General features: G+C 42.1%; 1 pseudogene; it reads left to right on the forward strand.

The window, feature by feature from the left end:
- Positions 1 to 2,032: 2,032 nt before the first annotated feature.
- LOC123991119 lies at positions 2,033 to 18,319 on the forward strand (annotated as a pseudogene).
- Positions 18,320 to 27,660: the final 9,341 nt, after the last annotated feature.

Consider the following 27,660-nt stretch of genomic DNA (forward strand, 5'->3'; position numbering starts at 1 on the left):
GTTGTCGTGCAGTTTGGAGAAATCACGTACATCACAAAGGCCACCTCATCGGTCAGATGAGAAGAATAGACAGCGCTCATTTCTCAGCGTTTGAGTTTGCCAGAAACGAGGGGGGATACAAGATGAGATGAGGGGGTAGAGGAATATTAAAGGCTGTTGATTTGCCAACATCTGGGAACGTTTTCAGTGGGAATGAAAAGGAAGAAAAACGCTTGATAGCTGACTGTCCTCAAAAAGGAATTAATAGCTGCAGGGTCCCAGAGGGTGGAGGATTTAAAGCGCTAGCAAAGCTAATTTATTGTCACTATATATCAATGTTAGCCTTTTTCTACGTTTTTCCATTTCACTAACAGAGGACGTTCCCTCTGGAAAGATAGAAGTGATTTTAGTAACTTTCATCATTGTATTTTCATGGGTTTACTAGGTTGGATAGAATGTTTACCCAAGGATCTAGGAGGGTGTTAAATAGCATGTGTGTGTTTGATAGTGTTTGTGTGAGTTGGCCTACATAATGGTCTTGTGTGAAGTTGATTGAGATGAGAGAGGGGGATGGGGGGGGCATGAGTGTGTGTTTGCATCCCAAATGGCACCCTATTCCCAAAGGGGTCTGGTCACAAGTAGTGCACTACATAGGGAATATGATGCCATTTGGAACGAAAGTTGAGTGTCTGGGCTGCCCAAGGGCCGGGATTGTCGTGTGGTGCCAATCATCTCATCGATCTGTTTGTTTTCACCAGCCAGAGCTGTCCACCGCTGCACGCCAATCAGTCAGATGAAATATCTCTCTCCTTTCTTCACCTCAACGAGAGAGAGAGGGAGAGAGAGAGAGAGACCGGCAGACAACAGAACAGTAAATCCCTCAAATTCAGTCCCAGGGCAGCAGGAGTCATGACGGCCTACTGGGATTGAGAATCTGGCCCATTCCTCAGATCAGGTTTATAATTTGTCACACACTGATTTTGTTCCAATTGGGGACAACTACCTCACAGCTATCTAGTCAAAACTATGATCCACTCATAATTTCATACTGGACATGAATAGATCTATGAGCAGAGAGTTACTGTTATCAAAGCTATTCCATATACAGTAGCAGTGCTCTTTAAATCTATTTTTGTGGGAGCAAGTAAAGGCAGGATGCATGCGCGAAAGCTGAATGTTGTTAGCTCATGATTTGATTCATGTTTGTCAAGATAGCCTTACTGAGAAAATGACCCTGTTGAATTAGGGTTTATAATTGGTTTATACTCAAAGATTTATCAGCTATTTTAACTTAGAATAACAAATATACTCTAGTATAGACACATTGTTTCCCTTGAAATTGAGGACTCTTAGAATTGAACACACACAGGGAAAAGCTGGGATATGTTCCTACTGAAATAGCCATTTATAATCCACTCAGTGAGCTAACAATCCGGTCGCATTGACTGATTAATGAACAATCAATGCTGCTATTCAGTTGATCCCCATTGGTGTACCTGGGTCCTAAATGGTGCCCTATTCCCTTTATAGTGTAGTACATCTGGTCAGGGCTTAATTTGATCACCCTCTTGCAAGAGAACTTTCCTGCAATGCAGGAAATGTAAAACTCGTCGTGTATTTCATGTCTAAAAAGGCTTCTGATGTTTGTTATTTCCGCTTTGAAAAGTCACACTTGATTTTCTATTACAAAAAATGTATCAACCCCTACAAAACTTGCCATTTGGAAAGCAGGTGTAAGTCTTTAAAGCCCACGGTAAGTCCCTGCCTTAGTAACTAACGATAGGGGATATAGCTGTAGCCTACCATTGTGTTTGCCTCTGAGCTAAGATAAGCCTTTGTCTGCGACACTATCTATGCTCTATGTAAGTACACTACTTTTGGCCAGAGCCCTATGGGGCTCTATGAAAATAGGGTGCCATTTGGGACATAACCTTTGACTATATTATCTCTGGGTGGTTGGCTGTTGATTGGTTAGTAAACTGGCTAGTTGTTAAGTAAATAATGTCTATGGGTGGCTCCCTTTACATGATAGGAGGTACACAGAGCATGGATTTTTATCTCTAGTAGCTAGCTACCTCTGCATCAGTTTCACAACACAAGGATCTATGGTGCTTTTGCTGTCGCTGTGCTACAGTAAAGAGAGAGAGAGTATTAGCACAATAGACAGTACAGTATACATATATAATACAGTATCAGCACTGCATATAGCGGTATTCAGGGTATACACAGTACAGTGCATAGTGGTAGTAGTCAGGGTCTACATGATACAGTTATATAACTGTAGTCAGCGTATGCATGGTGCTGTTTAAACCAGCTCTACAGCCCTGGGGAAGAGCTAAGCGGCTCAGGTAAGGTTCTAATATGAGATTATACTAAAACTCTCAGGCCTGCCTAGGGTTGTCTGTTTTTCTTTTCCACTGCCTGGCAACAGAGGTGTGTGTGTGTGTGTGTGTGTGCGTTATAGAGAGACCTGAAGGGAAATATACGTATTTGATGTGATTGTTTAAGTGCACGCCCTCTACTTTCACCATACATGTCCCTTGACAACATGTATAATCTTGATATCTCTGGCAGTGTTATTGCAAAGATTATCTAACTATGGTATGATCTTGAAATATCCCTGTGGGCAAAACTGTTCGAAATGGCACCTTTTCAGCTTCAGAACCTGGATGAAATGACATCTTCCAACCAGTTCTGCCCACTATGATAGTTTTACACTGACGAGGGACTTGAAGGGTTAAGAGTTGTAGTATGTGTTACTGTTACTATGATTATAATGACAAAGTGACAATGTAGCTGGTGTTGATCTTGATAAGGTGACAAGAAACAGTTTCAGGGCAGGCAACTCTAAAAATGTGCTACAATATCCATTCTCTCTCTTGATAATATATCTTCACTCCTTTCCAAGAACCGCCAGCAACATTACACTCAAGTAATGTGACAGTTCTTGTCTTTGAGCAATGAGTTAGATCTCCTCTCGCCTCCATCTGTTTCTAGATATCATCTGTTTGACTGACTTGCTGAGGAAAGTTTTGCCTCTCGGGGATGTTTTTGAACACTGGAATAGATGATGTGTTAAGTAAACAAGTTTTGAAGGGGGTGTGTGTTTGAAGACTAAAGTTTGCGTGTGTGTTAAAAGCGGTGTGTGTTTGAGAACTGTCTGATAGCAGAGTGCGTCAGAAAGACATTGAGAGATCAAGCATTAGTAGAACATCAAGTGTATGTAGTCTTCTCACTCTGTAGTGCTGTGCTTGGGGTAAGAAGCTCAAGCCGTCTCTTTCAGAGTTTGTAAGCTTGCATGTGCGCACACGCACAGGCACACCATCCTGATTCAGAGGGGTTGGGTTAAATGCGGAAGACATATTTTGGTTGAATGCATTCAGTTGTGCAACTGACTAGGTATCCCCTTCCTGTTCCCATTCACATACACTATTGCTGCATTGCCTGCCGATGTGTGAATGATGTCATTCCCAGTCCTTTTCTTTTCCACTGCCTGGCAACAGAGTGTGTGTGTGTGTGTGTGTGTGTGTGTGTGTGTGTGTGTGTGTGTGTGTGTGTGTGTGTGTGTGTGTGTGTGTGTGTGTGTGTGTGTGTGTGTGTGTGTGTGTGTGTGTGTGTGTGTGGAATACCTGCTGGTTAGCAGCAGAATGTATGCACTTTGTTAAAAATGGTGGTGTACAACAGAGGAAACTACAACCCGTATTCACATTTTTAACAGATATGATTAATGCTTAACGGTCAGCTAAATTTGAGTCAAAACTGTGAGTTAATTTCTAATAGGATCAACTTTTTCCAAGCTGTCTGGTTCAGTTGTGGTTTCCTTCACATCTCCACTATCAGTAAATATGTCTGGCAGATAGTAGATAGAGTCACCAATCCTCTCCTTTCAACTGTTCCTTTAATCACAGAGATAGTAGTCCTACTATCTCTACTTCTCATCAGTGCTGTCTGAACTCGCCTTTCATCATCAGACAAAGGGATTGCAATGCTGTTGATAATTAGGATGCTTTGCACTGTAATTTCATCATAGAACAGGTGGATGCCATTGCGTGTAGAAGATAGAAACATTGTATCATCCGTTGGATCTGGTTAGATATTACTATTATTATTTCAGTTTCAAAGATATACAAAAATTGGCAATCTTGATTGCTTGTAAGCCATGACTGACATCAAGGAAAGGATACTAAACCTGGATGTATTTCACAGAGTTCACAACATTAAGGCTGGGATTCAATCCGGATATGCTTTGTCAGCTATGCACCTGTCACAGGCAATGTTCCCACGTTCGTGGAGACCTCATTCACAGTGAATGTTGCATATCTTGGAAATTACCTTTAAATGTCAAACCTGCTATAACGCGGATCTACCGCTGATCGGATTTAATCCTGACCTGAGAGATCTTGAGAAGAAAGATGAGTATTTATTTTATTTGGAGATTTAGACTCCAGCTTGCCTTGTTTCACTTCTCTGCACAACACACAACCCAGCTCACTGTCATGACTGAAAGCATTTTGAACAGTCAGCAGGCTACAATTCTGAATAGACATGAATAGACATAATACCATAAAGGGCTTTGAATTGGTCTGATTTAACAAAACATAAAGATATTTGTTTGGACAGCACAGTTGATAACATTTGTTATGCTCTTGGATGCATAGACAACACAGAAATACCCTTCTCTCAATTGATTGATGTCACTTCATCAGTATTTCTTCCTGTCATGATATCTGTATCGACATTGAGTGTACAAAACAGTAGGAACACCTGGTCTTTCCATGACAGACTGCCCAGGTGAATCCAGGTGAAAGCGATAATCCCTTATTGATGTCACCTGTTATATCCACTTCATTCAGTGTAGATCAGTAGGCTTCTGAGGGCAGGAATGGATCAAATGGAATGGCATCAAATACCTGGCAACCATGTGTTTGATATATTTGATACCATTCTACTGATTCTGCTCCAAATAGTCTGGGTAGCCATTTGACTAGATTTTCAGGAGTCTTATGGCTTGGGGGTAGAAGCTGTTTAGAAACCTCTTGGACCTAGATTTAGCGCTCCGGTACCGCTTGCCGTGTGGTAGCAGAGAGAACCGTCTATGACACGGGTGGCTGGAGTCTTTGAGGGCCTTCCTCTGACACTGCCTGGTATAGAGGTCCTGAATGGCAGGAAGCTTGGCCCTAGTGATGTACTGGGCCGTTTGCACTACCTTCTGTAGTGCCTTGTGGTCGGATGCCGAGCAGTTTCCATACCAGGCAGTGATGCAACCAGTCAGGAGGCTTTCTGGTGCAGCTGTAGAACCTTTTGAGGATCTGAGGACCCATGCCAAATATTTTCTGTCTCCTGAGGGGAATAGGTTTTGTCGTGCCCTCTTCATGACTGTCTTGGTGTGCTTGGACCATGTTAGTTTGTTGGTGATGTGGATACCAAGGAACTTGAAGTTCTCAACCTGCTCCACTGCAGCCCTTCGATGAGAATGGGGGTGTGCTCGGTCCTCCTTTTCCTGTAGACCACAATCATCTCCATTATCTTAATCACATTGAGGGAGAAGATGTTATCTTGGTACCACACGGCCAGGTCTCTGACCTCCTCCCTATAGGCTGTCTTGTCATTGTCTGTGATCAGGCCTACTGTTGTGTCATCGGCAAATTGAATGATGGTGTTGAAGTCATGCCTGGCCGTGAGGTCATGAGTGAACAGGGAGTACAGGAGGGGACTGAGCACGCACTGAGGGGCTCCTGTGTTGAGGATCAGCGTGGCGAATGTGGTGTTACCTACCCTTACCACCTGGGGTCGGCTCATCAGGAAGTCCAGGATCCAGTTGCAGCGGGAGGTGTTCAGTCCTAGGGACCTTAGCTTATTGATGAGCTTTTAGGGCACTATGGTGTTGAACGCTGAGCTGTAGTTAATGAATAGCATTCTCATCTAGGTTTTCCTTTTTTCCAGATGGGAAAGGGCAGTGTGGAGTGCAATGGAGATTGCATCATCTGTGGGTCTGTTGGAGCGGCATGCAAATTGAAGTGGTTCTAGGGTTTCTGGGATGATGGTGTTGATGTGAGCCATGACCAGCCCAGGCACTTCATGGCTACAGATGCGAGTGCTGAGGGGCGGTAGTTATTTAGGCAGGTTACCTTACTGTTCTTGGGCACAGGTACCTGGTGGTCTGAGGTATTACAGACTCGGACAGGGAAAGGTTGAAAATGTCAGTGAAGACACTTGCCAGTTTGTCACAGACACCTGGGGTTGGCTCATCAGGAAGTCCAGGATCCCTACGTCCTTTTGAATGTTGACCTGTTTAAAGGTCTTACCCACATCGGCTGCAGAGAGCGTGATCATAGTCTTCCGGAACAGCTGGTGCTCTCATGCATGTTTCAGTGTTATTTGCCTTGAAGCGAGCATAGAAGTAGTTTTGCTCATCTGTTAGGCACATGTCACTGGGCTGCTCTCGGCTGTGCTTCCCTTTGTTGTCTGTAATGGGTTGCAAGCCCTGCCACATCCGACGAGCGCCAGAGCCAGTGTAGTAAGATTCGATCTTAGCCCTGTATTGACGCTTTGCCCCTTTGATGGTTCGTCAGAGGGCATAGCATGATTTCCTATATGTCCCGCTTCTTGAAAGTGGCAGCTCTAGCCTTTAGCACAGTGTGGATGCTGCCTGTAATCCATGACGTGGGGACAACATCATCAATGCACTTATTGATGAAGCCAATAACTGATGTGGTGTACTCCTCAATGCCATCGGAGGAATCCCAAAATATATTCCAGTCTGTGCTAGCAAAACACTCCTGTAGCTTAGCGTCTGCTTCCTCTGACCACTTTTTTATTGATCTAGTCACTGGTGCTTGCTGCTTTGATTTTTGCTTGTAAGCAGAAATCAGGAGGATAGAATTATGGTCAGATTTGCAAATGGAGGGCGAGGGCGAGGGAGAGCTTTGTGACCAGCCTATGCATCTCTGTGTGTGGGATATAGGTGGTCCAGAGTTATTTTTCCTCTGTTTGTACATTTAACCTGCTGATAGAAATATGGTAAAATGGATTTAAGTTTCCCTGCATTAAAGTCCCCAGCTACTAGGAGTGCCTCCTCTGGGTGAGCATTTTCTTGTTTGCTTATGGCGGAATACAGCTCATTCAATGCTGTTTTAGTGCCAGTCTCTAAATAGCTACAAAGAATACAGATGAAAGCTCTCTCGGTAGGTAGTGTGGTCTACAGCTTATCATGAGATACTCTACCTCAGGCGAGCAATAGTTCGAGACTGCCTTAGATATCGTGCACCAGCTGTTGTTTACAAAAATACAGAGACCGCTGCCCCTTGTCTTACCAGACGCCACTGTTCTATCCTGCCGGTACATCGTACAACCCGCCAGTTGTATGTTAGTGTTGTCGTCGTTCAACCACGACTGATGAAGGGGAAGAGAAAGGCTACACCCTTAGAGCCGATGTCCGCGCCCCCGCTGAAATCAAATTAGCATAATAAAGGAATCCCCATGAAATCTGTCAGGTTAAAGAAGGATTTTTAAGCCTTGAGACAATTGCGACATGGATTGTGTATGTGTGCCATTCAGAGGGTGAATGGGCAAGTAAAAATATGTATGTGCCTTTCAACAGGGTATGATAGTAGGTGCCAGGTGTGCCAGTTTAACTGCAATGCTGCTGGGTTTTTCACACTCAACAGTTTCCGGTGTGTATCAAGAATGGTCCACCACCCAAGGAACACCCAGCCCACTTGACACAACTGTGGGAAGCATCGGAGTCAACATGGGCCAGCCTTCCTGTGGAATGCTTTTAACAGCACATGCCCTGACACATTTAGGCTGTTCTGAGGGCAGAAGGGGGTGCAACTCAATATTAGCAAGGTGTTCCTAATGTTGTGCGCAATCAGTGTATATCCCAAATCAAATTAAATTGTATTTGTCACATGCACCCGAATACAACAGGTGTAGTCCTAACAGTGAAATGCTTACTTACAAGTCCTAACTAGCAATGCAGTTTAAAAAATAAGAGGCTGCCAAATAAAGGAACATTTGAGTAAATGAGGGCTAAAAAGTATATTGAAAGCTGATGCTTCCTCACTGGTGTGGTTCATGAGTTAATTAAGCAATTAACATCCCATCATGCTTAGGGTCATGTATAAAAATGCCCAGTTGCCCATTATTTTGGCTACCATGGCTTGCAGAAGAGATCCCAGAGACTTTGAAAGAGGGGTCTCAAAGGAGCGTAGGGGGATGTTAATTGCCAAGAGTGTGCAAAGCTGTCATCAAGGCAAAGGGTGTCTACTTTGAAGAATCTCAAATAGAAAGTATATTTTGATTTGTTTAACACTTTTTTGGTTACTTACATGATTCCATATGTGTTATTTCAGAGTCTTCACTGTTATTCTACAGTGTAGAAAATAGTAGAAATATAGAACAACCCTTGAAGGAGTAGGTGTGTCTGAACTTTTGACTGGTACTGTACATCAAACATAATGATCCTCCACTTTGACGATAGATATGATTTTTATGAGATGGAAATGTGAAGTGCACATTTGGACTGGATGTTTGGCTTCCCCCTATATGACATCAACGCGGTATTTACTATAATCCTCTATGTCTCATCTTTCAAAATACATGGACAGCAGTTCTCTCACTCAAGACAACAAAACAGTTGCAAAAGTTGCCCAATTAGCTGAAAGCATGGGGGATCTTCTTGTTCCCCCATCCCTCCTTCTTGTCAAAACCCATACAAACAGAGCCTGAGGTCATGTATAGCATGTTACTGTACAGCCACTGCGTTCCATTTTATGCACTTATTGTCCAAATCTACCATTTTCAACCTGTATACAGGTACAAGTATAAAGGGCTACAACACTTTATGTTTGTGTTTCCTTTATTTTGGCAGTTACCTGTATCTCTGATAATGCAGCCAGCTGCTAGATAGACATTGATTAAGACAGAACAATGTGAGGTGTCTGTGTTTCTGGATCAGGGAAATTCAATCAGTAAGTCTGGTCCCTAGTGTTGTATCTATTCTCTCCAGTTTTCCACTAGGGTTTGTTGATAAGAAAGGAAAGGTAGCCAAGGACGTGGTCAAATATTGGCTTTGGAGAATGAGATGCAAGCTCCTCAAGAGATGTATGATCGCCTCCCTCTCCAGGTCATACACACACATACTCACACACCTCCCCCTCAGCTGTGTTACTGATGTATCCGAGAGGTAGTGGATTGTGTGTTTGTTGGTCACGCTCATGTGGGTGTGTGAGTTTATAGTACTGCTGCCTGGCAGGCACGTCTGTGGATAGGGACTGTGGGCATGTGTGTGCGCGTTTGCTGATGGGGACTAGGTCCTTAATATGGAAATTGACATAATGTGTCCTGCAGCAGTCTGCTGCACAGGCCTCTGGACACACACACACACACACACACACACACACACACACACACACACACACACACACACACACACACACACACACACACACACACACACACACACACACACACACACACACACACACACACACACACACACACACACACACACACTTTTCATCATCGAGATACACCTTTCTCAAGGGCAAATGTGGTCTTCTCTGTTCGCTTGTGTGCTTCACTTGCGATGTATAATACATTTTTTGTCTTATTGAGATTAATTGTTGAGTGGAGGATTAACTAGGAGTGAGTGTGGAGCGTAAAAGTACTTGGCAACTTAGTCAAGGGTTTGTCCTAGACCTAGCCTCATGCCATTTAATGTCAATTAACCCCTAGTTTCAATTTACAGAGTAACTGTTTCTGACTGTGCCAGAGTTTTTAGTCTTAGTACTGGTATGTGGCCACCCGTGTAAGTGGTGTAACATGTACATAGTAATGACTTTTTGTGAAAGTGTATATTATTTAGTTGGATGGCCAGCCTTTCTTTCAGAAAAGTGAACTATTTAGTTTTGATGCATGTATAATGTCTATGACACCTCCCAAATGACACCCTATTTCCTATTTAGTGCACTACTTTTGACTGGAGCATATAAGGAAATAGGGTGCCATTTGGGATTTTATTTATTTAACTAGGGAAGTTAGTTTAGATCAAATTCTTATTTACAATGACAGGTGTTAACCTGTGTTTCTGTGTCCTTTCTCTCCTCTCCTCCTTTGTCTTCCAAATCCCCTGCTACTTGTTACCCCCCTCTCTGACTTGCTCCAACCAGTTTATCATTTTTGGGAGTGTGTGTGTGTCCTTTCCTTGGTTATTTTTAGCCGCTGTCTTTAAGGAGGAGTGAGCTTTTTCCTTCGGCTGATTGTGTGTGCTGTGGAGCGAGGCAGGGGAGACTGGAGGGACAGAGTGTTTGTGTGTGTGCGTGTGTGTGTGTTCCAGTTATGCTCAGCGAAGGGAGTGTGTCTGTCCTTTTGGATGGTCCCAGGGGGCCAAAGGGGCTCTGGACAGGGATAGGGGTTCCAGTAGGGAACTCACCATCATTACTTAATCATATTCCCTTCCTACAGTCATATGATATGATGGACCAAACCTTGTATTAAGACTTTTTTGAATTAATTCACAGTTGCTTTTAAGTGTTTTACAGAGGATGTTCAGAAATTAGATTTGCCGTACCTCCTATAGTTATGCTCAGTGACAGTGAGGTGTGTTTTCTCTCCCACACTAGGTGAAATCTGAAAATGGGTCACAAAACTATAATGTGAAAGAGCGAGAGAGAGAGAGAGAGTGGAGTAACCTAAAGAAAGGTAGACAGACTAACAGTCGAGAAATGTATTTAGAGAGAGTAAATAACAGAGAATGGAGGGGAAGAGAGTAAATTATGAAGGAGGGAAGGAGAGGAGCATGAAATAATGAGTGTATGGGAATATTGAGCCACAAAGCATTTTTGTCAGATCAAAGCTAATCCTTATCTTATGAAGGGTTTTTACTAATACCCCTGGTTGTCTTACCCATCAGGCAGGTCTCTCTCTCGCTCTCATTTTCTCTCTTCATCCGACTCTCTTACTTTCTCCCTCTGTATCTTCCCCCCTCTCTCTCTCTCTCATCCCCGTAACTAAAATTACTGCATTTTCTGCATTTTACTTGACTTTGAAATGGTGGTAGAGAATGCAGAAGGGTTTAGAGAAACTAGGTCAAGCGGAGAGTGAGGAGTGAAGGGGGTATCACATCAGAACCAAAACAGAAAGATAGATTTTGCCTGGGTAGGGATAGAGGGAGAGGAAAAGAGGGGAAGGGAGGAAGTGGGTGAGGTTCGGATGTGTGTGGTGGAGACGCTAACCGCTGCAAATGTGTTGCATTTACAGTGGATTTAGAAACCTAACACATGAAATAGATGTTTCAGTCCCAAAAGGTGGAGAGACAGTGACATGGTACCCTGTTCCCTAAGTAGTGCAGTACTTTTGGCCAAGACCCATAGATAATAGGGAGCCATTTGGGACACAACCGCTATGTCACATGGATGTCTTCTCTATGGCTGTAATTCCATTACAACGTGTGAGCAAACAGCTGTTAGAGCTGAGGAGTTTAATTGACAAGGTATAATTTGACTATACTGGTGACATTAATAGTATCTATGGTCACCTTGAAATTAAAAGGTTTCACGGTTGTTCCACGTCACTGTCCCTCTGTCAGTCAGTTACTAAGACATGTGCCTACTACCGTACTCTATGCACAATGACTACTTAGAAAAAGGAGTAAATAGTAAATAAACAAAAAAATCTGGAAAAAGTGTGCAACGTTTGGCAACAGAATTACGGTAACATCTTGTTAAAGTAGTCCTTGTGCATCGAGCTGTGTGGTTTGTTAAACTTAGACATCAGTGTTTTTTGTTTGGTTTACATTTGAAGTGAAACATTTTGAGCCTGGGCGTAATTCTGTTCCCATGGAATTGCCCTAACTAACATGGCTGATATGATTATGTAAGAAGAAGAGTGGGAGAACAAACTTTCACAGAGCCTGTGGCTAACTAATGCGTATGTTGATTTTGATGTATTCTGTGTAGTGTGATGACCAAATTTTCGGCTGTGGCTGAAGATAAAAAGTAATTAGCAATATTATGAAAAATGCTTATATCCCACCCACTATCAGATCTCCTCTGCTGGCCTTAGTGCCCCGAGTTACCCTATTGTGTCTGATGTGGATATGTCACAGATGATAATGTCACTTTCCATCACGTGTGGTTGTGGAATGACAACCTCCCTCCCTTCTCTTTGCTCTGTATGATGTGGCATGTATGAGCTTCCTCACACGTTTCTGTAATGTTAGTTATTTCTCTGTCGTGTGTGTGTGTGTGTGTGTGTGTGTGTGTGTGTGTGTGTGTGTGTGTGTGTGTGTGTGTGTGTGTGTGTGTGTGTGTGTGTGTGTGTGTGTGTGTGTGTGTGTGTGTGTGTGTGTGTGTGTGTGTGTGATTCCTTTTGATGTTAAAGCCAGGCAGAGAGGCAGAGCGTTGATAGGGGCAGGGCAGCTAACTGATTTATCTGTGTGAAAATGAATGCAGGAGATCCAGGCTGATGAGCCAGCTCCAGGGGGATTGAGGGGGACACAGGCTACACCCTAATCCCCATAGGGCTCTGGTCAATAGAAGTGCACTGTATAGGGAATGGGGTGCCATTCGGGACACACAAAAGCCTACATGCCTGGCTGCCCGCTACACTGCCCATGCCATGCCCGTGCTCCTATTTCTGCTCCACAATCAGTGTGCACACACACACACACACACACACACACACACACACACACACACACACACACACACACACACACACACACACACACACACACACACACACACACACACACACACACACACACACACACACACACACACACACACACACTCTCTGCTCCATGAATCTCTTCAGCCCGTTAACACTGCGGTCTTCTCTCTTGTTTCACAGATGAACCACCGTGTGACCTCAATCATCCTGTGACATCACACCGACACTGAGACATCACACCAACACTGAGACGTTCATGTGGGTGGAAGGACACCGAGCAGGGGCTATAAACTCAAACAGCACAGCTTTGCTCTGAGGAGGAATCAAGTGCCTTGTAGATGATCTGAATTTCATTTAGCTTCCTGCTACTACAGTCAAATAATAAGAGGCATTCTTCTTTGTCATCCTGGTTTGTGTTGCAGTAAACAAAAACAGCCACTTACATCAAAGGGTTACAAGCACCGTTTCACTTGTTTATGCAAGAGGATAATAATTGAGCACGTTCTCTCCCTTCTCCTGAAACTATAAGCACCTAGCCTTGTGAAACCAGCCTATTCTCGTGATTGCTCGTGATTGCTACTATAAAGGACCCATAATAACAATCCATAACAAAATGGAGACTCGATCTCTCTCGCAGGACTCCATCTTGGAGTGTCAGATCTGTTTTAACTACTACAGCCCGCGAAGGAGGCCCAAGCTGCTGGACTGCAGACACACGTGCTGCTCTGTGTGCCTGACCCAGATGCGGTCCAGCCAGAAAGAGATCCGCTGCCCCTGGTGCCGTGGTGTCACCAAACTCCCCGCCGGCCTCTCCGTCTCCCAGCTCCCCGATGACCCTGACATCATTACCGTCATCGCCATCCCGCACGCCTCCGAGCACACGCCCGTCTTCATCCGCCTGCCTAGCAATGGCTGCTACATGCTGCCCCTACCCGCCGCTAAGGAGAGGGCGCTGCTGCCTGGCGAACTGGGCTGCCGGTTCCTGCCAGGTGGCAGCGGGCAGCAGAAGGTGGATGTGGCGGTGGTGGCCATGCCTGAGCTGCAGCCCCTGGGGATGAGTCTCGACGGCCTGGAGGAGGCAGAGAGGAGGGGAGCCGGGGGAGGAGGTGGTGGAGGGGGGAAGGGCTCACGTGGTCCGGGGTGTGTACAGTGATCCTGGTAGCCTGTGTCCTGCTCTTTCTCCTGGGTATCGTGCTCCACAACATGTCCTGCATCTCCAAACGTTTTACTGTCATCTCCTGTGGCTGAGGGGAGGGGCCAGACATTATGTCAATCACCATGTTCCCTCCCACTCCCCCCTGATGTAGCTCCACCACCCTCCTCAGCCTGGATTATGATGAGGATAAAGGATTTTATACCTATCATAGATGGTCAAGAAAACAACAAACAGACCGAGACAGAGAGAGAGGGGGTTGCTACAAATAAACTGGGGACTGAAACTCATTTTCTCCTATTATTGATTTGGAGATATTCTGAAGACACAAAACACACACCCCTTTCCGTCAACTTGATGCACCCCTCTACTCCCCAAACCCCATTACCCTCCCCCCCCCCACCCTCATCAGAAGGAGGGCCTCAGCCTCATGGAATTCTCGTGGAAATTTGAGGTATCCTTGTGGACCTATGGACCCGGGGACCTAATTTGGGGACCCCTGGGGACTGGTGGTGTCAGTACTGAGCACATACAGTGTCTCCAGCTGGAGCTGCAATATACAGTGTTTGGACCTCTTGGTAGACCTGGGATCAAATACAAAAATGTGAATCTTTTCAAATACTTTGAGTGTTTGGTTAAGTCTGCCTGCCATGCCAGATGGGTGGGGTATGACGTTGTGGGACTTTTCTATTGGTTTATTAAGTCAGGCAATTTTAAACGGATAGGTATTTCAATTGATTTTCCAAGTATTTGAAACCCAGGTCTGCTGCTCTTTATTTCTGTCCTCAGTACTGAGGCGAAACAGACAGAGAATCCAGTAATTACTGTATGTGGAATCCACTAAACCACCTCTAGCCAAGGGTTGTTCCTAGAGGGACTGATCAATCAATACTGGTGGTAGTTGTTTGCTGTGGTTGTGTCCCAAAGGGCACCCTATTTATTATATAGTGCACTATGTAGGAATAGGGTGACATTTTGGGGAAGCGCTTGCTGTGTTTCAAATTTTGTCAGAATCTCTCTAATGGTCTAAAAACAGAACGCTTACTTAATGTTGCTCCAATGTATAATTCAGTACTGTATGTATGTGGTGGTATTTTGATCAATGATGTTTCAAAAACAAAAACAGGGAAGTATGTGATCTCTGTGTTGTATTATATACTTATAAACCAGCCTATATTTGATAGAAAGCACATACTACATGTCTTCAGTAGCCAGCCAGCCTAAAGTAATAATGATTGATGTAGTGTTGCAATGATTTGTCTATCCCCAATGCCCTTCACTGAGAACAGATGGTCATTGCTTTTAATATTGAGGTCTCTGGTCAGTATTAACATGAAGGGAGATCAGTGCGAGAGAGAGAGCACGTGGCGTGGGCATCCGTGATAACCAGGTCTCAAGTTATGGGCAAGTCAAGTCACATTCTCTCCTCTCCCACTGATCTCCCTTCATGCTAATACTCGTGTCTTTGATCTTCATGTGGGGCTGTGGGGTCAGAGTAAGGTGCTGGGAGGGGTTAAGAGTGGGCGGGCTTGAGGGTCCAAGTCTTAATGCTAATCGCATTGATTTATGAAGAGTTATAAATATTTTCTTCTTCTTCATGTTTGTGTCCCAAATGGCACATTATTACCTGTCTAGTGCACTGCTTTTGACCAGGGCCCATAGTGACCTGGTCAAACAGTGCACAATATAGAGAGTAGGGTGCAATGTGGGACACAATATCTTTGTTGTTGTTGACAAAAGTATTATGATCCGGTATCTACTGTATTAAAGCAATTGAGTGTAATCACAAACAAACAGTGTGAACTGTTTTGTATAGCAGCCATGTACAGACATGTACAGAATGATTGTATTTGTCCTTGTTGTCCTTCTTTCTATTTGTGTTTACATGTTTACTTCAGTCTGTCTGTAATAGTAGCCTGGTCTAGAATCAGTTCTTATTGCAGCAAGTTAGAAACCTTGGTGGACAGTGTGAACATTTGTTCGGACTGGTCTAGGATCAGTGCTCAAGACAGTGGGTTTGTTAGACTCTTTGTTACGGTTGCAGAATTCTGTACATATTTCCAATATTCCCCAAAATGTCCAGGAATCCTGGTTGGAACCAATCACAACCAGAGAGGAGGAGGTTGTAGAAATGAGAGATTACAGGTTTTGTGGGGATTGGCTGATCAGCGATTACCTACAGATAATTGTACTGGGTCTGGCTGCTATCAATCATCTGGTGCTGGAACCACCAACGGCCAAGATGGAACCTCTGCCCAAGCATTCTGTATGCATCCCAATAGTACACGATATTAGAAAATAGGTTGCCATTGATCACAGGCTGTCTCTATCCCCACTACCCTGTAAAAAATCGAACAGACCTGCTGGGCTGCCATTGTGATTGGCCCCAATGTAACTCAATATTGGACTCCTTAAAAAGACAGTCAGTGAGTGAGAAATCTCAGTTTGATAGCCACAATTATCCTTAGGTAAGAGCTAAACAACCAATCCCCAGGACAACTGGAGTGTCTCATTTCTACAACCTTTTCCTCTCTGGCTGTGAATGGTTCCAACCAGGATTTCTTGAAAACCAGGGAATGATCTAAAAGTATATATGCCACGCTGTGTATTGTTATCTTAGAGAAATACTGAAGATTTCATTTTTTTTAAATGATGTAAATTTATGGTGCCAATAAACCAGACTAGTTTAGTTACATTGTCTGTAGATAGATACCACAGTAAACAACAATAACAGTAGTTAATAGGGATGCAACCCAAAATGTCAGCCTATTCCCTATAATGTTATAGTGTTACCTTTGACCAGAGTCCTATGGGCCCTGGTCAAAAGTAGTGCACTATTACAAAATAGGGTGCCATTTAGGAAGCAGGTGTATGACCCCTAAAGGGTTTCTTTAGGTCAGTGGTCGGTGGTGAGGGGAGGACGGCACATACACTGGAAAGGAATTTATTAGAACGGTATGTGTATGATGCCGTTCAATTTATTCCATTCCAGCCATTACAATGAGCCCGTCCTCCGGTTTAAAGTGGCACCAGCCACCACTGCTTTAGGTCAGTGTTATTTTATTTATTAATACATACAGCCAGGAAAATGATTTGAACCGATGGACTCGATGTGTTTGAAACCCCTGTTGTACTGCGAATAGATCCATTGTTAAAAGATGCATGATGTGATTTTGCTTGGATGGAGTCAGTGGAGGATATGGTTTTATATGCAAATGAAGGTACAGAGGAATGTCAAATAGTATAGTTTAAAAGGTGTCTGTGCACAATGAAGCTATGAAACATTAGAATGGGGATTTGTGGATTTTTGCACTGCGTCCCTGGGTAGATCTATCGTGTTTCCCGAATTGACCCCTATTCCGTATTTCGTGCAATACTTTTGACCAGGGCCCATAGGAATAGCGGGTGCTATTAAGTACAGCACCAAGATGTTTCTTTCCATGCTACAGTAAAGCCTGTTTTTAAAACTGGAATCATTTTCAGAGGACACTGTTTACTTTCAACAACAGTCCATGTACAAAGCCAAGGACTACATCCTGTAGCCTTAACCTTTTACTGCAGTGAGCTAAATCAGGGTCACAGAGAGTGTTTCTTCGTAGTCTTAAACAAATCTACTTTGAAACAAAAGTATACACCTCACACACATGGTTCTGGGCTTAAACAAGAAGACATCGGTACCATGTCAGATATAGAGTTTAAATGTATTACATTTTGAGTTTGTATCACATTATTACACTTCATATACATCACAGAAGACTGAAAATATATATATTTTTAAACGTTTGACATAGAAACATTGGATTTTCGGAGTTTAAAAAATCATTGTTTATTAATTATGAAATTATAAAAAATATGAATAACATTGCACCCATGAGGCCACTAACTAATTTGACTGCAGGAAAGGGCTATGCTGCGATTCAATCCGATCATGCTTTTTCGGCAATGCACATTTTTAAGGCAATGTTCCCCGTTCGTGGACACCACATTCACGGTAAACACTGCATATGTCGGCTCAATCAGAAATGACGTATAAATTGTCGCATTGACAAAATTAGCAATCAAATTGAATACCAGCTGGATAGGATACTTTTTTTATTCCAGTATTTATTTCATGGCTCTGATTATTTGAAGCGCCCTCTATTTTGCTTAACAGACACACCAAGTGGCATTTGAATATGGGTAATTTGGTAAGAAGACTAACAGGGAATGTTTTTGTTCCCATCCAGGCTGCTCCTATGTCAGAAACGCAAAGTGCGTCCCAAATGGCACCCTATTCTCTATATAGCTCACTATATAGAAAATACAGTGCCATTTGCAACACATTCACCTTTCTATCTCTAGAACACATGTTATGTATGACACAGAGAGAAGAAGACCAAGGGTTGTCAAGTCTGTGCCTGTGTGTTTGTCAGTTAGTGATGTAAAGTTCCAGTAGTAGTTTCTGTTTGTGTCAGGTTCGACAGACACACACAGCTGTTTCAGTGATCTATTAAATTAACTGTCTGAAAATCACCTGCAGTCTTATTGAGTCATTTATTTTTTCAACAAAAAAAATAAAGAATAACGGACCCGTTTAGAATAACGGACCCAGCAACCTAGTTAGTTGGGTTTTGGAGCATACAGTTGGAAAGCATACAGTTGGAGAGCGGACGGAGTAGAGTGAAAAATAAAAGTCATGACGGAAAAAAGGGTTGTAAATTAAAAACAATATGTATTGACAAAAAAATTATACATTTACAAAAATGATCCAACATACTTAGGCTACTGTAGCAAGATAACGGATACAAAGTTAAAACGCCCAAACACTGCAGAAAGACTCAAGTCTAATACCTGAAAGCTAAAGCAACAGCAGCACGTTGTCTAAATTCGTCCAGCCCTCTCAACCAACCAGAATCAAATGGCTCAAATGGGTTGAATAGCCTGAAACCCGAAATGGTTACGTAGGCCTACCAATGGCAGGGCTGTTGAGTACAAAAAAAGTGTGCAACATTCAATTCTGTTCTGAACAACCAGTTGAAAAACGGGGAGGGGTTGGGTTGTGTGTTCAAAATGCACCTTTGCCCTTTAAATATGTCACTCACTGCTTCAAGCCACACCCAAGAAATAGAGCAAACGTACCTCAAAGTCTGTTCAAGAACTTTGAAAAACGTTTTGGGGAAATGTGTCATTCAGTACATACAATCAAGCCACTTAGCAAGCATTGAACTGAACATACCCCAAGTGGATCCACACATGAAACAAATGCACCTCAAAGCTAGATAAAATAAACATTTATTTCAAGTCAACAAACGTAATAGTCATTGGAAATAGTGTAATGAATTTTAATGATCACAAAATGTAATACTATGTCACTGACATTTTAGAATGGATTATCCCAAACAATCTCCACACTTTTTTCAAACAGTACATTTATATTTTCCAACGGGGTTATACATTTGGGTGAGGTTTTTTTTCTTGGCTGAGTAGCCACGTTTCACTGGCCAATTTTCTTTTTAAACATCTAGTGTTCAGTGAAATAACAACACAAATACAGGTAGTCGAGTCAAATAATTAACATCCAATCATATTAACCGTTACTCTCTCTTGGGAAACCTTCACTCTTGCACAGACATTTAGCAAAGAAACATGATAATTTGAAAAATAAGCCACAGGAGTTTTATGAGCAAGAATAAAGACGCCTTTCGAGTAGTAAGACATGTATAAAAGCAACAGATAACATTAATAAAAAGGGTCTAGAAGCATCTTATATGGTGAGCTACCGAGTGGCTAGGACAGGCAAGCCTCATACTATTGTGGAGGACTTAATTCTTCCTGCTGCCACGGATATGGCTGGGACAATGCTGGGGGGGAAAGGCCAAAATAACTTTAGAGACAATGGCTTCATCAAACAACACTGTTCACGACACATGAGAGACATGGCAGGATATGTTTTGAACCAATTACCGCTTCGCATACAAGCCAGTGAATATGCCTTACAGCTGGATGAGTCAACAGATGTGGCGTGCCTGGCACAGCTCCTGGTATATGTCCATTACGTTTATGAGGGGTCAATTAAGGAAGACATCCTCTTCTGCAAACCACTGGAAACCAGGACAACATGAGAGGATATTTTTAAAGTACTGGACAGCTTTGTGACATCAAATGGACTTTGGTGGTCAATATGTGTTGGTATCTGTGCTGATAGCGTTAAAGCCATGACAGGGAGACATAGTGGAGTTGTAACGCACGTGCAAGCAGTTGCTCCCGACGCCTCTTGGGTACACCGCAGCATCCCCCGAGATGCTCCTGCTGCTTAGGGAATGCCTGACAGCTTGAAAGGCATTTTGAACACTACAGTGAAAATGGTTAATTTTGTTAAAGTATTGCGTATTTTCTGCATTATGCAATGATATGGCTAGTGACCATGTAACGCTTTTACAACATACAGAAGTGCACTGGTTATCAAGGGATAGTGTTGACACGTTTTTTTACATTTTAATTGAGAGACAAGCTTAAAGTTTTCATTACTGACCTTAATTTTCACTTGTCTGACCGCTTACATGATGAAGAGTTTCTCACACGACTGGCCTGTCTGGGTGATGTTTTTTCTTGTATGAATGATCTGAATCTCCAATTACAGGGACTCTCTTATAATATTTATTCATTATTATAATGTTATTATTTGTTTCCTGGTCCTATAGGGCTAGGCATCCCGTCAGCAGGACACCTGTCAACAACTTCCAGTGAAATTGTAGGGCGGCAATTCAAAGAAATAATCATAAAAATTATGTATATTAAACATCTAAGTACATACACGTCTCTTATGTCGGTTAAAAGCTTAAATTCTTCTTAATCTAACTGCATTGTCTGATTTACAATATGCATCACATTGAGAGCATGCTATGCAATTGTTTGAGGATGGCGCCCCACATCAAAATATTTTTCAAACAGCACAGGCTTCGTAAAATCACAAATAGTGATTAAATATTCACTTACCGTTTGAAAATATTCCTCTGATTTGCAATCACAGGGGCCCAGATACAACATGCATGGTCGTTTTGTTGGATAAAATCCTTCTCTATATCCCAAAAAGTATGTTTAGATGGCGCCATTGATTTGGGTCATCCACTCGTTCAGCTCGTTAAAACAAGTCAAAATACATTTCTATTTAATCCTCAGCTACCCTAAATATATAATTAAACTATAATATTTCATACAGAAAGAAGTATGTTCAATAGAAAAGTACAATTTGTAAGTGCGCATTTCGTCACGCACAGACTGATTTCCAACTCTGACTCCCAGAACCAAAACTCAAAATTCTTCCTTGTTTGGGAAGAAACAAGCCTGAAACTTTTAACAATGACTTCTGACCTCTAGTGGAAGCCATATAAATTGCAATCTGGGAGCTGGAATTGCACAGGACCCATAGCTTTCCATTGAAAGAACATGGGCTCTCACAAAACAAAAATTATTCCGGTTAGTTTTTCTTTGGATTTTCTCCTACATATCAATTGTGTTATATTCTCGTACACTATTTAACATTTCCACAAACGTAAAAGTGTTTTCTATCCAATGGTACCAATTATATGCAAATCTTGGCTTCTGGGCCTGAGTAACAGGCATTTTACTTTGGGCACATCAGTCAGACAGGAAGTGGAGATAAATAGATCCTAGCCTGTGTCACTTCCCACGAGCCGGGTTGTGACATAATTCTCATCCTTATGTTTAATAAATGTATCATATAGTGTGTGTGTGTGGCAGGCTTACAATGATGGCAAAAAACAACATTTGAGAGTGCACTGGAGGGGGTACGCATCTGGAGGTTGAACGTTTGAAGGGGTACGGGACTATAAAAAGTTTGGGAACCACTGCTCTAGAACACCCAACGTGAGACTCTCAACATGTTAAGTTGCAGTATAAATGTTACAAACTGGTTTTTGGGCAAACTAAAGAACTTAATGACCCAATCCAAGCATGAATATAAAGAAGTACTATTGCTAACAAATACACATGTGAGTTCTTATCTGAACATGAATAAATGTGCAACATTAGTTACATGTGAGAGTGCAACCTCAACTTAGGGATAGACGTAACATAGTAAATGTAAGTCGGTCTCCCTCCATTTAGTATGATATGTTACGTTTCACATTGGTATGTATTAATTTGTGGATGTTCATCCACCGTTTCACCATATATCCATTTCACCATAGATACCATATATCTACAACACAAAATCTATGTATACATATGTCTGTAGTGTGTATGTTATCATGTGTGTGTATGCATGTGACTGTGCCTGTATGTGTCTCTTCACATATTTGCTCTTGGTACAATATGTGACGAGTTTGCAATCCGTATGTTGCTAACGTTAGCTAGCTAAGTTACATTTTACTTTATGGGTTGGTTAGGCTTCTTGTAACCTATTGCTTTCTATTATAGATAATAATATGATTAGGCTATACAGTATCTTTACATTAAAAACCAGTCTGTCAGATGTCCAGTCACTCCAATTAATTGAATGCCCCTTGATCTTCAAGAATAGAACTTGGAAATATGAAAATATACATTCGCCGAATAGTTTTACCCGGGCATAATCGAAAATCTAAGGATTTTTTTAGCATGGAGGACTGATTGGGTTCATTGCTTCGAGTTGAAATATAAATTCTGCTCTCATGGAGTGGCATGCTTTGAGCACGACCAGAAAGTGTTTTTATTACGTGAAAAATGCATGCCATGTGCTGCATTTTCTATAGGCCTATTGTTCCCGTTTTCAAACTGCTTCAATTAAACCATTATTGGGTTAAAATACACATACATTTGTGAACAGCCATCCACAACAACTACAATCCTTAAGCCGCAAATAGCTAATAGAGAGAGGAGCAGTGTGATTCACTGCTGATTAGATATCAATAAAAGGGATATCCGTATAGCTTGTAGGATACACCACTACTGTCATCCTTACCTCCAAGCGTTTATTTAAATTGGATAATCTTTGGATGCTGCTGACAGCAGTCACACCATTGGAAGACATAACATGGACTGTAGCCTACAAAAGCCTATTAATGCTCTTTTCCCGCTATCCATCAATTGCTTTTGGTGTGTCAACATAGTGGTCTCTGACTTGTGCTCAGACTCGCTCAGGTGGAATAAACTTAAACTTGCGCCTTTTTTCAAAGATGATTTGAATGTTAATGTGAAAACAGAAAGGTGTCCAAAAAAATTGCAAACAGAATTTCTGAATAATCCTAGAAGTAATCATCTGGATTTTCAAAAGTTTCTGTAATCTGATTGCAGTATTTTTGCTGGTAACGTGTTGCATTACGGTAACAGTTTTTTTGTAATCCCTCACTCCCAAACCCTAGCTAGGGGGTTAGTGTTAGGGCTTAAGGTTAGGGGTAGGAGTTAAGGTTAGGGTTAGCTAAAATGCAAGGGATTGCAAAATAGGTAAAAAGTTGTAAGTAGTGGCAAAGTTGCTAATTAGCTAAAATGCTAAAGTTGTCTGAGACGAGATTGGAACACACAACCTTTGGGTTGCTCGACACTTGCGTTATATACCCGACCAACCTCCCCCCTTTCATGTTTGACTTAAGTAACCTTCTGTCTTCTGTAGCCATACAGATGTAGGATCTTCATTTCATCTCATTTTTATTGCTGAGGTGTCACGGCTTTCTTCCTGGGAAGGAGAGGCGGACAAAAACGCCGCGTGGTTATATTTCATGGTTCTTTAATAAGAGACATGAGACATTTAACATGAACACAACTACAAACCCTGAAAAACCGAAACAGTCCCATGTGGCACAAACACTGACACAGGAAACAATCACCCACACAATACCCAAAGAATATGGCTGCCTAAATATGGCTCCCAATCAGAGACAACGATAAACACCTGCCTCTGATTGAGAACCAATCCAGGCAACCATAGACTTACCTAGACACCTAAAAGAATACAACCCCATAAATCTACAAAAAACCCTAGACAAGACAAGACACGTAAATCACCCATGTCACACCCTGGCCTAACCAAAATAATAAAGAAAACAAAGATAACTAAGGCCAGGGCGTGACATGAGGATTTTCCTGCACAGCAGTAAATGCAAACTTGTGGTATATTCGAGGTTTAAAAAGGCTTCAAAAGTTTGTAATTTCCACATTAAAATGTTAGACTTGATTTGCCATAACGAAAAATGGATCAACCCTTCCAAGAAATGTCCATTAATTATAATTCACATAATAATTCACATTTCCTGTAGCTGCAGGATTGTTACCTGCTGTAGCAAACTGGCTTAAATGAAGATCCTTGCTCTGTACCAAACGTAACATATCATACTAATTTGAGTTTCATAGATGTACGTTTACTATGTTATGTCTTTGAGGCCAGGCTGGACAGGACGAGATAACAAACAATACTTTTGGTGGCAAACTCAAATCATCACATCTCTAGACACACTACTACATTCATAGAAGAGATGCACTCTTCTTCCCGGTGCACGTTTGTGTTCTGTAATCCTTCAGGGTCGTCACTAGCTTCTATAACAATCTGTTCTATACCCACAAAGTCATAAAGCCCGCCCATTTCTACACTCAGAAAATATATCAAAAATGCTTTTTTAACACATCCCTGTGTCTAGTTAGGGACGACGCAAGTTGTGTTACTTTTAACACAATCACCTTGTTGGCACAACATGATTTGTATACATTTTTCAACATAATTAATTTGTTAAATGCTGAAAACCATACAACACACCCTAGATGTGTTAGATTAATGACCAATTACATTGCAGATCCAAGGAGTATTTAACATGCAGCCTACATTTCCAGTATGTCGGTCGAGCTGGCCTAGCTGGTCTTATATTTTAACAACCCCCCCTTTCTCTCTGAATTTATTAACCAAGAAAAATGAAATATACTAGCTATTTACTATGGATTCAAATTAGTGCAACAAACAGGTCTGATTAGTATGTTTTTCTTGGCTCACATCCTTCCATTTTCTGTTCTTTTCACCTCAAATATTTATTGATGTTCTGTCAGGAAGGTAATTAACCACCTCTATTTGTTCCATTCAAATAGCTCTTTCCCTCAGAGGGAGAGGCAGAAAAAGGGAGAAAGAAAGCGAGAAAAAGACAGCGTGTTAGCCCCTAATCATGTCCACTGCTTAGAGTGGCACGGAGACAACCACAATGGAGCCAGTTAAAGCTGAACTACATAACTATGTGTGTACAGGGTTTTTTGAAGACCCCTCTGGTAAGAATGCAGTATTTTTTCAAGATTTGAACATGATTTCCCATAAACCACGGCTCTCATGAGTCGACGGCTGGGAATTAAGTAGTACTTCAACATCCTCTCTTAACAGTCGAGGCTGCGAGAAATTTGAGAGTACTGACAAGACCTTTGTGAAATAGACAATCATTGATAAATGTGCAACAATGGTATGAGTATGATGTAGCCTAATCATAGACAACATTAGATTTAGTTTTATATTTGTCAACAAGTACTGGATTTTATTTGGTATATACAAGTGGTTATTTCATTAGCTCCATTGTTTATCAAGATGTTATGTAGCCTATTGATTGTAGAAGTACAATACTTGACCCTTCTGCATGAAAACCATTATCAGTCATACATTCTCTAATAGACCATGTACAGAAAATTACAATACATTCCTAAGTAACAATGTTGTTTACATGTGTATTCACTGTAGGATTCCAGTTTTGAAGAGTCGCAGTCCTCATTCAGGGGAAGCTATCACAGGATGTCCAGACATCCCAGACCGAGGACAGCCCCATTGGTGCACCTGCCTGAAATGCCAATAGATGGCCACTGACCTTGAGAGGATGTGCTGAGGTGCAAGGTAACTTTTTGCCAGGAGGAAGGAATCTTGCAGCTTGTCCGGTCTACCAGAAACTACATTTTGGCGTTTGGCTGATCTGCAGGATCCAGGCACCGATCACAAGGAGTAGAGCCGTGCAGCATAAAGACAGTATGTTGTTTGGCAGTATGGAACACTGGCACAAGAACAGAGTGGTGATTCCTAGCTGTTGTGACTGGCACGTTCGAGACAAGTATCCAGATCCTGTAGGGCAATACAAAGGCTTCATTCCTAATAGGCTGTAGAGCTCTGATGTCCTCACTCCAGATGACAGCACAGTACAGCATAGAAGACAGCACAGCACAGTATAGGGCGGCAGCTAGCCTAGCGGTTAGAGCTTTGGGCCAGTACCCGAAAGGTCACTTTTTCAAATACCCGAGCTGACAAGGTGAAAAATCAGTCGATGTGGCCTTGAGCAAAGCGCTTAACCCTAATTTGCTCCAGGGATACTAGTTTGGTTGAACCTGTGAAATAACAAATTTCACTGCAGCTATCTGCTGTATGTGGCAATAAAAATAACTTCTGGCTCTTTCACAAGAAAGCTTATGACAACATGGACAATAGCATTTACTTTCCAGCAGGACCACCAGACACAGCTCCAAGTTCTGCTGCCATTTCACCACTGCACTATTGTATTTATTTATTATCAAGTACATTTACATAACAGTTGAAGACATTCCATGACTACACTGTACTTTATTCTTCATTCGGATCCCAATTAGGAAAAAAATATTCAAATATTCAAGAATGCTGAGTTGCATCCAAAGAACACCATACCTACTGTGAAGCATGGGGGTGGAAACATCATGCTTTGGGGCTGTTTTTCTGCAAAGGGACCAGGACAACTGATCCGTGTAAAGGAAAGAATGAATGGGAGCATGTATCGTGAGATTTTGAGTGAAAACCTCCTTCCATCAACAAGGGTATTGAAGATGAAACGGCTGGATCTTTCAGCGTGACAATGATCCCAAACACACCGCCCGAGCAACGAAAGAGTGGCTTCGTAAGACGCATTTCAAGGTCCTGGATTGGCCTAGCCAGTCTCCAGATCTCAACCCCATAGAAAATCGTTGGAGGGAGTTGAAACTCCATGTTGCCCAGCAACAGCCCCAAAACATCACTGCTCTAGAGGAGATCTGCATGAAGGAATGGGCCAAAATACCAGCAACAGTGTGTGAAAACCTTGTGAAGACTTACAGAAAACGTTTGACCTCTGTCATTGCCAACAAAGGGTATATAACAGTATTCAGATAAACAATTGTTATTGACCAAATACTTATTTTCCACCATAATTTGCAAATAAATTCATAAAAAATCCTACAATGTGATTTCCTGGATTTTTTTTTCTCATTTTGTCTGTCATAGTTGTAGTGTACATGTGATGAAAATTACAGGCCTCTCATCTTTTTAAGTGGGAGAACATGCACAATTGGTGGCTGACTAAATACTTTTTTGCCCACTGTATGTGCCCTTTGTTCACCATGGTTCTGTTGATTATCGTTAATATGTCCGTTGGTGTGTGTGATGTATGTTTTGGGATTTTGTGCCTTTGTGGATTGCGTATATGATTACGGTCTCGTCCCATGTGTTAATCAACGTGCGCATGTATTATTTATTCAAGGTACTCCTCGCTCTTTTGTTTGGGTTTCAACCCTGTGTTATTGTTAAGTGATTGTTTGGTCGTCGTCCCCGGCACACTGTAATTTGAGCGAAATAAAATTAAATATTATGTATTCCTGCGTCTGTCTCCCGATCCTTCATGCCAACGTGACATTTGTAAGTACACTGTAAAACCATAAAACGTGACATCTTTCTAACCTAAACAAATGTCATTGTTTTAAAAGTTAAAATTTAGGCATTTAGGTTTGCCAATTAAGTGATGTATTCTAAACACCTGTGTTTAAGATTATAAGATTACACATGAAAGTTACCTTTTCCAGTCAGTTTCCAACCAGGACAACACCTACAATATATCTCCTATGTTCAGATTTTAAACGTGTTTACT

The sequence above is a fragment of the Oncorhynchus gorbuscha genome, linkage group LG12, assembly GCF_021184085.1.
Source record: "Oncorhynchus gorbuscha isolate QuinsamMale2020 ecotype Even-year linkage group LG12, OgorEven_v1.0, whole genome shotgun sequence".
Lineage (NCBI taxonomy): Eukaryota > Metazoa > Chordata > Actinopteri > Salmoniformes > Salmonidae > Oncorhynchus > Oncorhynchus gorbuscha.